Here is a 14,479-nt window from a genome sequence, read left to right on the forward strand (position 1 = left end):
CCACTTTGCAGCCCGCCCTCCTGTTCTCCTACTCCATAAGCCCCGGCTTTCCTGGCCCATCCTTGCCCCCCGCCTCCCACCCCCATCTCCAATTGGCCATGGCATTTCTGTGACGGGGGGCAAGCCCAGGAGGCGGGAGGGCGGAGGGCGGGGTGCCAGCTTTTCCGCCCCACTGCCATCGGAGCCGGCGCCCAGCTCCAGCTATTGTACTCATGGGAGGTCTTAGCTGGTGAGGCCGCCAGCCCGACTGCTCAGGCGCCAGGGCTGTTTCATTATTTCATCAAAGTTCATTATGCCGGGGAGGAGAGCAGTAATAAAACATGATTACAAGTGTCTCCAATGAGCACTTAAAGACATAATTCGGGGTGTACATTCGGCTGCATCCCTGTTTGTGGTCACAGAACGCACGGAGATTTGCACCTCTGATATTTGCCAGTCTTCGTGTTAATGGAAGTGAGAAAAAAAACAAAAAAAAACAAAAAAACACCCTCCCAGAGAACTGGATTCAGTTTGTCTTGGGACAGAGTTGGTGGTTTCCTAGGGAGACGTGATTTGCCCTTTTTGAAAATACATGGTTAATTGTGTGTGTCAGTGGCAGGTACAGTGACCCAGGCAACACAGAAGGACCGTGTTGCTTCCAAGCATCTCGGATGTGACTGGCAAAGGGCTTAGGGGAAAGTGGCCTCCTGCCTTCCTTTCTTCCCTTCTTCCTTCCTGTCTTCCTTCCATCCATCCTTCCTCCCTCCCTCCCTTCATTTCCTTTCCTTTCCTTCCCCTCACTGCCCCCTCCCCACACCATCCCTCATCTAAGCCGCTGGTGATGGGTGCTGGGAAGGTTTTACCTTAAATGTTTTGGATGTAAGATACATCACAGAAGCTCTGAAAACTGACCTGGTAACAATAGGTGGCAAGAAAGAGTTTCCATCCACTGTGTCCCCCAGTCACCTGGTTCCTACTCCCAAACACAATCAAAGCAAATAGTTGTGTGTGCTTGTGTGTGTGTATGTGTGCATGCGTGTGTGTGTGTGTGTGTGTGTTCTCCCAGAGAAATCTGTGATGTACAAGTATGTGGATGTGTTATGTCCTTCATCCTCTCTTAATTTTTTTGCATAAATGACAGCATATAATACACGTTCTTCTGCCTTCTTTCTTTCCTTTTCTTTTTTTCATTTAATGCATCCTGGACATCTTTTCCTATCAGTTAATAAAGGCAGTAATGGGCTAGAGCCAACAGGGATGGAGCTCTTCTCAAGCCAAATTTCAATAAACTCATGTTGGTAGCTTGAAGTTGGCCCCGGCGGTATTTACCCCACGGACAAATGCTAGAGTCTGGCTACCCTTCAGCCTCTGCCACCCCCACTGCCCTCGCTAGAGAACTGGATGGTACTCGTTTACCAGGTTACCGCTGGATCAAGTCCACCCTCCTTTTCTTTGTTGTTGTTGTTTTTTTTAAAGGCTTCATAGTAATCTATGAACTGCAGTATATTTAATCAATTCCCTGTTGATGGGCACTTAGGTTGCTTCTGATCTTCTGCCAAGACAACCAATGCTGAAACAAGTAATTCTGCACATACATCATCTCACATGTGTACGTGATTAGGAGGCATGCCTGGAAGTGGTCGGACTGAGTCAAAAGGGTGCGCCTTTGTCACCTGGATGGGCATTGTCCGCACCACCAGATGCAGGTGAGAAGGATGCTCTCCTCAAGACCTCCACGCCATCAGCTGTCAATCTCTCCCATCTCAGGTTAATGTACGTTTCTTCAGGATGGTTGTGATGGCGCACCTACCACTTCACGTATCTCAGAGCCTTTTGTGACTGTGCCCCATCTGAGCATTTTGATCAGGGCAGTTTGGAAAGACCAGCCTAGTCTAATTTTTTTCCCACACATGGAGACACCAAAGCGTAGGGTTGACCAAGATCCCACAATGAATATTGTCAATGAGGGGGCTAAAATTGGAGGGGTGGTCCCTTCAAATTTAACAGAGGCGCTCCATCAGTGAGTCCAGAGGACTTTACAAATTGTATCAAGTTTATAAAATAAAAAGAGGTGCACACTTGTGGCCCACAGCTACACCTGATCTATGGACATTGTCTATTTTGACCTGTGTTGTTATTTTAATTGAAAATCGCTGTCAAATTGTAAAACAAAAAGAATTGACACATGACTTTTTTTTTTTTTTTTCCTTTTTCAACCACCCCTGTGGCCTAGGGAGGTTCCCAGGCTAGGGATCAAATTGGCAATGCCACAGAGACAAACAGGACCGTTAACTCACTGCACCACAGTGGGAACTCCCATGAATTCTTGTTTATGGTTTCTCTTGGGGAAAACAACCAGAAGCTCAAGCACCACTGGGCTGAATATTATGGTGGCAAGAACCATCTGGAGGCAGGTGGCAGCTGCCTCTCTGTGACAGGCACAAGGTTCACTACTGCCCTCACTGCTCCTTAGTGCCCCCCTGTGCTGTCACCACACGTCATCTTTCGGGTATGATCACATCTGTGCTATCTTTTCCTCATACTGAAAAGGGAAGCAAAAATATTTTTTGTATCTGTTTCTCTGTCAAACTAGGGATGGTGAAACCTAGACCCAGAGGGCTGCAGATTTAGACAAATCTCAGAAGCATCTCTTTCTTTCTTCTTCTTTCTTTCTTTCTTTCTTTCTTTCTTTCTTTCTTTCTTTCTTTCTTTCTTTCTTTCTTTCTTTCTTTCTTCCCTTCTTTTTAGGGCTGCACCCACGGCATATGGAGGTTTCCAGGCCAGAGGTTCAATCAGAGCTGTAGCCGCCGGCCTACACCACAGCCACAGCAATGCAGGATCTGAGCCGCGTCTGCAACTTACACCACAGCTCATGGCCGGATCGTTAACCAGCTGAGCAAGGCCAGGGGTTGAACAAGAGTCCTCATGGATACTAGACAGACTTGTTTCTGCTGAGCCATGACAGGAACTCCTAGGAATATCTTTCTAAGCGAAGAGCATCTCTATGTGTTTAACATGTAGAAAAATATCAGTGAATGCATGACACGCGCATCTACATGGACCATAACTTAAAGAGAATGTGAAATAAACTAGAGTAAGAACCCATCAGCCTTCCTTATTCATACTATCTGCCTGATCTTGGAAATATTTGGTTTTGGGGGGTTTTCATACCTTGGTCTCAAAAATCAACAAGGGTCTTTTCACAGAGATGGCTCTAGAATGTCTACATAGGAGAACTTTCCAAATGACCAACTGATTGGGAGCAGGAAGCGGGAGAATGATCGTGTGCTAGTTATGGAAGCACGCTGATTTACTTAGACTTTCTTGTTGATCAGGGGTGGTTTGGGGAAGATGTTTGAGATGGAGAGGGGATTAACTTCAGCCCCGCCACACCACGCCCAAGGCACTCATAGCGTCGCTTGGTATTTCCATCACCGGTGTTTTGCAGGGGGTGTCATTCATGAACTTGAGCCTTCCGAAGATGTCCTCCTGGTTCTCCCGAGTGTGGTTCAGGTTCTCTCAAGGTGGGCTGGACATATGAGACCTCGGGTCAGCTCATCCCCTAATGGAGATAAGCCTTAACTCCATGGTGTTCAGCCAGGTCTCCAAGGGCTGAGCATGAACATGACTGGAAGCAAGCATCCTGGACCCTCCATCTCCCCCTCCTCAGAAAGTTCTTGGCTGGGCAGTGTCTCAAAGGGCAAGCAGAAGATGCTAACGGCAGCGAGACTGGGGTAAGGCACTTGCACCTTGCCAACAAGTGGTACTCCCCAAAATATTGGAATCAAACCCAGGAGGCGCCTTCTGCGGGGCTGTAAGAAGGTGGAGAAGCAAGGTGGGAGGATCTGGGATGCTCAGGGAGTGATAGGCTGCCTTTTCTCGCACTGAGTAGGCAGACATCACAACCCATTGTGGCCACAGAAGCTCAAGACTGCTTTAGCTCTTTCTCCAGCACATTTCCAGAAAGCCAATGACAGCAGTTTTTTGCATTTATTAAGCACTTGCTTTATCCTGGACACTGTGCTAAGCTTCACTTCAACTCACTGACCTAGGCTTAATTTTTAGCCCCATTTTACAGATGAGCAAAAAGAGGCTCCACTGAGGTGAGGTGCCTGCCCAAGGCCTCACGGCCAGGGTGTGAATGCTGGGGCTGGAAAGCAGCCTGGACACAAAGCACATGCTCCAAATTGCCTTATCTCGTGACCACACTGGTGAGCCTCCTGCCAAATCATTTACACATGTGACATGCCTGACAATATGGCATAAATTGCTTCCTAATACTTAAAAATCAAAAGACTTCACATAAAAATGAGAGGATCTGGGAGTTCCCTGGTGGCATAGTGGTTAAGGATCTGGCATTGTCACTGCTATGGCTCTAGTTTGAACCCTGGCCTGGGAACTTTGGCATGCCATCGGTGTGGATTAAAAAAAGGTAGGGGGGTGGTCTGGCCTCACTGAACATATAATCGTGTGTGGCCATAACAATCAAAACCAATAGCCCCACTTCACCACAGTCCCCACTACTCCCTACTGTATTATTCCTAGCTTCTGAATTCACTTTTTTTCCACAAGCTTTTGAAACCTTTCAGAAATATGGAACAGTTCAAAGACTTGCACAGTGAACACTCAATACCTAGATGTCACCATAACATTTTACTCTGCTCGATCATTTCTCTTCCCATCGATCCATCCCTCTGTTCATCCATTTCTCCACTTTCTTTTTGATACATTTCAAAGTAAGTTGCAGACATCAGTATACTTCACCTCTGAACATGCATGTCCTGAACTGGAGTTCAGTATTTTTTACAATTCCTTCTATTGAGATAAGACTTATATATATATATAATGAAATGCACAAATCTTACATGTACCATTCTTTAAGTATTGGTGAATATACATAGCCGTGAACCCAAACCCCTATAAGATACAGAACATTAATCTTCCCAGGCAGTTCCTTCATTCAGCCCTTCCCAGCCAATCCCATCCCCACCTCCTGCTTCAATTTTGAATATCACCAGCCGGCAGGCACAGAGCAAAGAAGGGAAAGGCAGGGAAAGAAAATAGCCTCAGGGTTGAATAAGAACAAAGGAATCCAGGCCCACGTTTCTTGCCTCCTGGACTAAGCCTCCCCAAGTAGAACCAGCCTCTCCCCTCTGTGTCCCCTGTTCCCTGATTCCCGTCACACCCCTTCATGCAGAGCCTTTGCTCATGCTCTGCCCTCTGCCTGGATGCCCCTCCACCTGGCCAACTCCTGCCCCTTTTGAAAATTAATTTAAATGACTTCCTGGCATGGCAAGAGTGTATAAGTGGTACATCTGGCCTGCAAATGACAATAATCAATGTTTATCTTTTAAGGAGATAATGAATGATCAATGGAGCTGTTTCATGTTATGACACTTGTAACTCTGTGCTGGCATATAGCAGGTAGTCAGTAAATATGTGCTGGGTAGATATACACCTGTGACCCCTATTAACCTCCTTGTGGCAGATTTATCAAAGTGAAAGAAATAGGAGTTTTGGAGTTCCCATCGTGGCTCAGTGGTTAACAAACCTGACTAGCATCCATGAGGACGTGGGTTCGACCCCTGGCCTTGCTCAGTGGGTTAAGGGTCCGGCATCGCCGCGAGCTGCCCACCCTTGTTGCTGTAGCTGTGGTGCAGGCCGGTGGCTACAGCTCGGATTGGACCCCTAGCCTGGGAACATCCATATGCCATGGGAGCGGCCCAAGAAATGGCAAAAGACAAAAAAAAAAAAAAAAAAAAAAGATGTAGACTTAAACTTGGAGTCGAAAAATCTAGGTTTGAGTCCTGAGTCTGACACCCCTGCTTTCTGTGAGCTACTTCACCTCTTGAGCCCTCAGTTTTTTCATCTGCAAAATGGGGACAACAAAACCTCAAGGAGTCATTGCAATGACCAGCAAGAGAATAGAAAGGCTGATGAAATCACTTTCTCAAGATATAATTTCCTTCCTTCGTGGGCCGATCACTCCAGGAGGTACCACTTTGTCATAGCAGTGACTTCACTGCGTAGTTACAGGAACCTCACATGGGAGTAAGATGATGTGGGCTCGAAACCTGACTTCATTCTGAACCCTGGGGCTTAACCCTGTGAGCCTTAACATCCTTGTTAGCAAACAAGGCACAGTAATCTATTCTTTCTAGAGTTAACACAGAAATGAAATAATGTGCTTGCAAGCACAGCGTGAACTTGAATTGGAGTGCAAGTTGCTAGAAGACAGAGTTCCTGGGTGGCCTAGTGGCTAAGGGTCTGGCATGGTCACTGCTGCGGTTCAGGTCACTGCTTGGGTCAGGTCACCTCGGTAGCACAAGTTTGATCCCTGGAACTTCTGCATGTCGTGGGCACAGCCAACAAAGAGTTACTGTAAGGAGTCATTTTCAATATCTATGAACTGCCTTCATTGCTGTGCCCTCGTTCAAGCTGTCATTGTCTCTTATCACCTGGATTCCTGCCCATTCCTCTACATTCACCCCCTTCCGATCCAGCCTCCCCATGTCAGCCAGCAAAATCCGATCGTGCTGAAAATCCTCCTGCTTAAAACCCTTCAGAAGCTTCTGTGGCCTTCAGGAAAGCATCTGGGTCTTGAAAGGCTGTCACACCTGGACCTGCCTCCCCCGCCTGCCCAGCTCTTCCTAAGCACAAACACCAGCTCCCCACTGGCCCTGAGAGGAAGCGTGCCCTCAGGTGCCTCTGGGCCTTGGCGCATGTGCTTCTGTGTGTCTCCGTTACTCTCCCTCCCTCCCTGAGCACAGGGACTGTGTCGTTTGACGGCTGTCTTCCCCAGAGCCTTGCGCTGAGCCTGGCGTCTCGTCTGCACGCAATAAACATCCCTTCAGGTCTTGAATCCCTCTCCGCATTCACAAGATGTCAGGCACAGCGTGGAGGGCGTTCATATACATTATTGCAATGCATAGATATCCCCACTGTCCTAGCTCTCCCTCCATTTCTCTCTCTCTTGGTTTATTCACAGCATTACGGCAAATAAGTCCATAAAAAAGCAAGTTATTTTTAGCTGTAGGAAACAAGAGCTTTCGCATTTCATTTTCTAGAAGTTCCACATGTCTGCAACCCTTCACTTGTAGTTGGATGGAAAATTGCGATGTTTTTAATAGTCCTGTTGTCTTTTTATAACCATAGGCAGAAATACATGCACCTTCTTTTCTTTTCCTTTTGGGAACAGAAAGGGGCTGCCTCTTAGATCTAATGAATCTCTGTTCATCTAGTGCTTCACGCCCAGCAGCACTGCATCGGGAACCTGGTAAAGCTTTTGATCAAGGGGAGCGCCTCAAAACCCAGCCAACTGCTTCGGTGAAGGTGGTTCCCAATCTCACGGCTCTTCTCCCTTGCCAGGCAGTTTATGAGGCTATTTGTACACAGATATGATGAAAAGATACATAAATTATGCTCATTGTGTGAGTGTTTTTAGGGGCTCAGTTTGCATAATTTTCCAAGTGTGTCTTCCTCTTTCCTCCTTCCTTGTAGAGGGCTGATCACCCCAGAGCACCCGTTCTGCCTCAAGCCGGTCCCAGATGCCGTGGGCAAGGGAGGGTTGGCCTCTGTGAACTGAAAACCATGTCAGACTTGCACATGAATTCCAGCTCCACTCTTTACGGCCTGTGTGATCTTGAGCAAGCTATTTCCCCCCCCTCTCTGCTTCTGTTTCCTCATCTACAAAACAGTGCAAATTTGGATCGCAGGAGTGGTGTGGGTGGTGGAGGGAGCAAAGACACCAAGTGCCTGATATGGTACCAGGAGCAGGTACCAGGTATGGAGCGGAGAGCATCTGATAACTTCCAGCAGGAATGGGTTTTTCGTCAAGAGCCAGCTCTGATGTGGCTGCCGGGAGCTTTCTGTCCATTCTTCCAGAACCACATTTGGGCTCATATTTAAGGCAGGCTGTGGTCTCTCCGTCAGGGTGGATAGGGAGGCTGAGCAAATGCCAAGTTTCTATCTTCCCAGATTCATTGGTGGATGCTGGCGTCTGGAGTCAGAGTGGCTCAGCGTGAGTCTCATGGACTTTGACTCCTTTGTAGGTATTCTGGGTCCTACCAGGAGCAAAAGCGAGCATGGTGTGCCCTCTGCTCGGAGGGCCCATTGAGCCAGCGAGGAACATCTTGAGGAAGAGGGTGACAAGGTTCGGGTCAGCTAAACGTCTATCATGACTTTCTTCCCATCTTGAGCTCTGCCAACAGTTGGGTGCATTTTTCTCCTACTATTTGCCTGTGCGATTAGGAACCAGCAGTTCAGAGGGATGGCATCTCAGCTTTTCTGATTCATGTACAGTTGGGTGAGCAAAATGTGCATTGTTTGGGGAGGGGAGAGACCTCCCAGGAAGTTATTAAATAAGCTTCCTCATGGAACCCAGAATCCTTGTTCCGGCCAAGTTTAGCTAAATCAGCTGGGGCTGTGCTTTGATTCTAAAGATAGAGCGGGGATGGGGGGTTGGAGGATTCCCGTCCCACCCCAGTCGTCCTTTCTGGTCTTAATTACGCAAATCCCGGAAACAAAAATCCTAATGAATAGTAACCTTAGGAGGACCAGGGTCTATATCCTGATGTGTCTTATCTCAACAATTTCAGAAGAGAACTGGAAAAAAAAAAAAGAGAGAGAGAGATGGATCCTGAACAACTATTTTTCTATAAACACCCCCCCCCCCCACTGCCCCCTTCATTTCCTGCAAAGAAAGTTCTGTTGCAGCTAATCCAGCTTGGCTCCACTTGGAGTATATTATCATTTTTATCGGCCTCATAAATCGCCTTTCCAGATTACACAAAAATATACATCGTCCCACTATAATTATTCCAGACCCCCGCTTCTCCTTTTTCATTTTGATCCCAGGTAAACCCCATCATTACCCGAATCAGTGTGGCTTCCCCAAATGTCAAGATTAAAACGGACTGTGGAGACTTATGCAAGCCTGAGTCAGCCAAGCAATTTGAACCAATAAATTTCAAAGTCGTGTCTAAGCAGAGAACAATTCATTTGATACCACATCTGTCAACAGGCCTGTGGAGGATTTTCCTTCCCGGGGCTCCACCCTGGCGGCCCCACTGGCTCTTCCTCCTGATACAGATGAAGAGGCTGGATTTGGCCGCCCTGGAGGATGGGGTCCTGCGCCAAGGAAAGTGCCCAGTGCCCAGACCCGGGGCGGGGTGGGAGGGTTGGGGGAGATTCAGCGGCTGAGCTGCCTGCCCTCCACCCGCTATCACAACGACCTGCTCTAATGCCCAAACTGGGCAAGCGCACTCTGCAATTAGCGATTCGTTTTTATTGGTAGATGTGGGCCTCTGGCCAAAAGGAGCTGGGATTGAATCAATATTCCTTTTATTATGTCATCGTAGGCAAATGAATTATGAAAACAAAAGCTCAATACGAAGCTGCCAATGCTAATTCCTGGGTAGGACGTGAAAACACAATAAACAAAGGGCGCTCTGTGCAGGCGGGAGCTGGAGAGCTGCCCTCTTGCTGGGTCTGGGGGCTGCAGGACCCACCTGTCCCTCTCCCCACAAGCCCTGGGTTCCCAGAGGGAAGTCAGGAAGGTCTTCCTGGTCCCCCCAACTCAGCCACTACTGATGCCAATTTAAAACCAAATCAATACGATCTGATTCATGTCATTTATTGAGCACCTACTACGTACCAGGTACAGTACTTTTCACACAGCATCCCAGTCTCCATTTAGTGCTGTCTCTAGAATCTAGTGGTGAAGAGGGTATGTCTTTTTTTTTTTTTTTTTTTTTAGGGCCGCACCCACAGCATATGGAGGTTCCCAGGCTAGGGGTCTCATTGGAGCTGTAGCTGCTGGTCTACACCAGAGCCACAGCAACACCAGATCCAAGCCACGTCTGCCACCTACACCACAGCTCACGGCAATGCCAGATCCTTAACCCACTGAACAAGGCCAGGGATCGAACCCACAACCTCATGGTTCCTAGTCAGATTCGTTTCCTCTGGGCCATGACAGGAACTCTGAAGAGGGTATGTCTTGAGACTGAGAAACATCGGGCTTTAGATCTCAAATCAGATGCTACTGACTTGGGAGAATTGGCTTCTCTGACCCTCGGTTTCCTCATCTATACAATGAAGATAATACTGTGCATGGTACAGAGTTCAAGGAGGCTTGACTGGGAACATATGTACTGAATGTTGCATAAAGTAGGCGCTCAATAAATGTTAATGATTCTTCTCCCCCTCCTCCTCCCACCTCCCCTCCTCCTCCTTTCTTCTTCTTCATCTTCTCCTTCACCTTTTCTGTCTTCATCTTCTTATGATTATGTTCCTCTTCATCATCATTATCCTTCCATGAACGTCCCTGCTGTACAGAATGGGACTCAAGCAGACATTTTTAGTTGATTGCATGATGAATGGACGGGAAGCAAGAAGCAAGGAGACCGGGCATGGACTATGGAGGGGATAAAGGATAATTCACATCAAAGTCTTAAAGCCCGGAGCTGACAGCCTAACAGAGAGACAGACTCACAGAGTTGGTAGATGCAAACTATTGCATTTAGAATGGATAAGCAACGAGGTCCTACTGTACAGCCCAGGGAACTATATTCAATCTCTTAAGATAGATCACGATGGAAGATATTATGAGAAGAGGGATGTATAATTGACACGACATGTAAATCAACTATGTTTTAATAAAAAATTTAAAGCAAATTAAAAAAAAAAAAAAAAGGAGTTCCCGTCCTGGCGCAGCAGAAACAAATCCAACTAGAAACCATGAGGTTTCGGGTTCGATCCCTGGCATTGCTCAGTGGGTTAAGGATCCAGCATTGCCATGAGCTGTGATGTAGGTCGCAGATGCAACTTGGATCCTGCATTGCTGTGGCTCTGGCGTAGGCCGGCGGCTACAACTCCGATTAGACCCCTAACCTGGGAACCTCCATATGGTGCAGGTATGGCCCTAAAAGGACGAAAAAAAAAAAAAAAAAGAAGGAGTTCCCGTTGTGGCTCAGTGGTTAATGAAACTGACTGGCATCCATGAGGATGTAGGTTCAATTCCTAGCCTCGGTCAGTGGGTTAAGGGTCCAGCATTGCCGTGAGCTCTGGTGTAGGTCGCAGACATGGCTCAGATCTGGCATTGCTGTGGCTGTGGCTGTGGTGGAGGCCAGCAGTTACAGCTCTGATTAGACCTCTAGCCTGGGAACCTCCATATGCCACGGGTGTGGCCCTGAAAAGACAAAAAACAAAAAACAAAAATTTAAAAAAGAAAGTGGAGGGGAGGGCAAACCATGCTGTCATGGGGAACATGCCCTTCCCTGCTTCTGACTTCGAGAACCAAGCTGGAAGAATCAAACTCTTCCATGAGAAAGTCCTTGCCTTCTCCTTGTGTGGAAGATGGGGTGACACCTGCAAGTCTGGTTTGTGCACTTGCTGTCAAGTCACAGGTGGTCAGAGACAGGGTCCTCAGGAAGGGCTGGTGTAGGCTGGAGCCAAACCGTCACAAGCCTACCTGGTGCAGAGAGTGACTCTCATACCTCCTCATGTGATATTCTCAGTAGTTCCTGGGGGCTCCTCTCTGCATTGCATGTTCCTGAGAGGTAAGTGACTCCCCGAGATCACACACACAAGATCAGCCAGGCAGGTGCCAAGTCCTCATTTGGCCATGTGATTTGAGGAAACTTGGGAAAGGGTAGGTCCAAGACAGGTCAGCCCAGTGGGCACCAGCACGAGCTTTGGAATCAGCCTCTCTTCCCTCGTGCTATGTGACCTTAGACAAGATACTTTGCTTTTCTGAGAGTTGTTTTCTTATCTGTAAAATGAAGATGATACTAGGGTGGTCAGGAAGATTTAATGAGAATGTGCAAGTCAGAGCCTCTTAATATATGTGGCACAGAGCAGGTGCCAAGTGGCCATTAATTTTTCTTGTTTCATCATTGTCATTGTCATCTGAGTTCTGGCCCTGGCACCTGTGTGACCCTCGACACATTAACAACTATGAAAACACCTAGGACCATGGCTATTCTACTCTAGCGTCACAAAAATTACTAGTACACCCATATGTATGGTCAAATGATATTCAACAAGGGTGGAAAATATACACAAGGGGAAAGAACCATTAACAGATGGTATTGGGAAAACAGAATATCCACATGCAAAACAATGAAGTTAGACCTTACTTCATGCTATATGCAAAATTTATTTCAAATGGATCAGAGGAGTTCCCTTTGTGGCTCAGAGGTTAACGAACCAGACTAGAATCCATGAGGATGCAGGTTTGGTCCCTGGCATCGCTCAGTAGGTTAAGGATCTAGCACTGCCTTGAGCTGTGGTATAGGCTGCCGATGTGGCTCGGATCCCATGTTGCTATGGCTGAGGTATAGGCCAGCAGCTGTAACTCCGATCTGACCCCTAGCCTGGGAACTTCCATATGACGCAGGTGCAGCCCTAAAAACAAAAACAAAAAAAAAACCAAAAAAACCAAAAAAAAAAAAGATCAGAGACCCAAACTTGGGAACTAAAACTCTTGGAAGAAAACACAGGGGAAAATTTTCATGACATTGGATTTGGCAATGATTTCATGGCTGTGACACTGAAAGTACAGGCAACAAAAGAAAAAAATAGATAAATTGGACTTTATCAAAATTTTAAAAAATTGAATATCAAATACCAGTATTAAGAACATGGAAAGACAACTCACAGAATGGAAGGAAAAAACTGCAAATCGTATTTGATAAAGATTTAATATCCCGATTATCTAAAAGACTCCTACAGCCCCACAAAAACAAAACCCAGAAAACCCAAACAACCCAACTCAAATATGGGCAAAGGACTTGAACAGCTATTTCTCCAAAGAAGATAACAGAGATGGTCAACATGTATATGAAAAGATACTCAACCCATAATCAACAGGGAAATGCAGATCACAGTTGAAATGCAGCTATCCACACCCGTTAAAACGGCTATAATTTTTTTAATTAAAAGAAAAAAAAAAGCAGAAAGTAAGAAGTGCTGGCAAGGACACAGACAAATTGGGATCGTTGTTCACTGCTGGCCAGACCATAAAATTGGTGCAGCAACTCTCCATTTGGAGACTCAAACAATTTGGTGCTCAAAAAAACACTCCAACAATTTAACTGTTCTCTAGAAATTAAACATCTGATCCAACAATTCCACGCCTACATATGTACCCTCCACATGAAAAGCAGGGACTAGGGCAGTGCTTGTACCCCAAAGTTCAGAGCAGCTGCATTCTCAATAGCTAAAAGGTGGAAACCCCCAAGTGTCTATGGAGGGATGAGTGGATGAGCCAAACCTGGTTTAACCATACAGAGGAATCTTCAGTTGCAAAAAGGAAGGAAATGCTGATATATGCCACTACAAGGGTGAATCTGGAGAATATTATTATTATTACTACTACTGCTCTTTAGGGCCACACCTGAAGCACATGGAAATTCCCAGGCTAGGAACTGAATTGGAGCTGCAGCTGCCGGACAAGCCACAGTAGGGCCTCTGTGCATCTGTGACCCATGCCACAGCTTGCTGCAAAGCCGGATCCCACCCACTGAGCTAGGCCATCCTCACAGATACCAGTTGGGTTCTTAACCTGCCGAGCCAATGGAAACTTCAATCTTGAGAATATCATGCTAAGCGGAATCAGTCAGATGCAAAAGGACAAACCTTAGGTGATTGCAGTTACATGAAGTATGTGGAACTCATATGTCAAACTCATAGAGTCAGTAGAAGAGAGGTTATCAGGTGTTGGAGAGGGGAATGGGGAGTTCCTGTTTAAGGGGTACAGAGTTTCTATTTGGGATGATGAAGTTCTTGAAATGAGAGTTGAGAAGACATGGTGAATGCATTTAATGCCACTGAAATACACACTTAAAAATGGTTTATACATGTGTGTGTGTATAGGTATATAACGGAACCATTTTGCTGTACACCTGAAACTAATACAACATTGTAAATCAACTATATTTCAATAAAAAAGTTGTTTGTTTTTCAAAATAATGGTTTAAATGGTAACTTTCACATGAGGTATGTTTTACCAGAACAAAAAAATAATGGTTCCCTCTTAATTGCCCTGAGCCCCTGTCTTCTTACCTGTGAAACGGCAGTAAGAACCGGTGCCTTTTCTGTGGTGAGGCTCAGTGGGATAACGCAGGAGGAAGAACTCCAGGCAGATGAATGGACATGAACAGGTCAAGTCAGACGCTGATGTCCTGCTCCTGTCCTAACAGGCCATTCCAGCCAAACCTGAAGCTTGGCTTTGCCAAGGGAGAGCTGGCTATTGATTGAGACCTGCAAAGAGCATAGGCATGTCCTGTGGGAACTGGGACTTTTCATTTCCTAGAAGAGCATTTCTGAAATTGTTTACCCTGGAACATTTGTCAGAGGAAGTTACCTCTTAGTCAAAGACGCAAAATAAGTTTGGGAAACCACGAGCCTATAAAGGCTCTAAGAAGTCCTGCAATTCAAAAAGTACATTAATTGGAGCGAAACCCAAGATTCTCAAAACATCTCTGGGCATGAGTCT

Source organism: Sus scrofa, chromosome 16, assembly GCF_054392235.1.
Source record: "Sus scrofa isolate SSC_HxYL_T2T_F1_AM1 chromosome 16, Sscrofa_HxYL_maternal_Yorkshire_Landrace_v2.0, whole genome shotgun sequence".
Classification (NCBI taxonomy): domain Eukaryota; kingdom Metazoa; phylum Chordata; class Mammalia; order Artiodactyla; family Suidae; genus Sus; species Sus scrofa.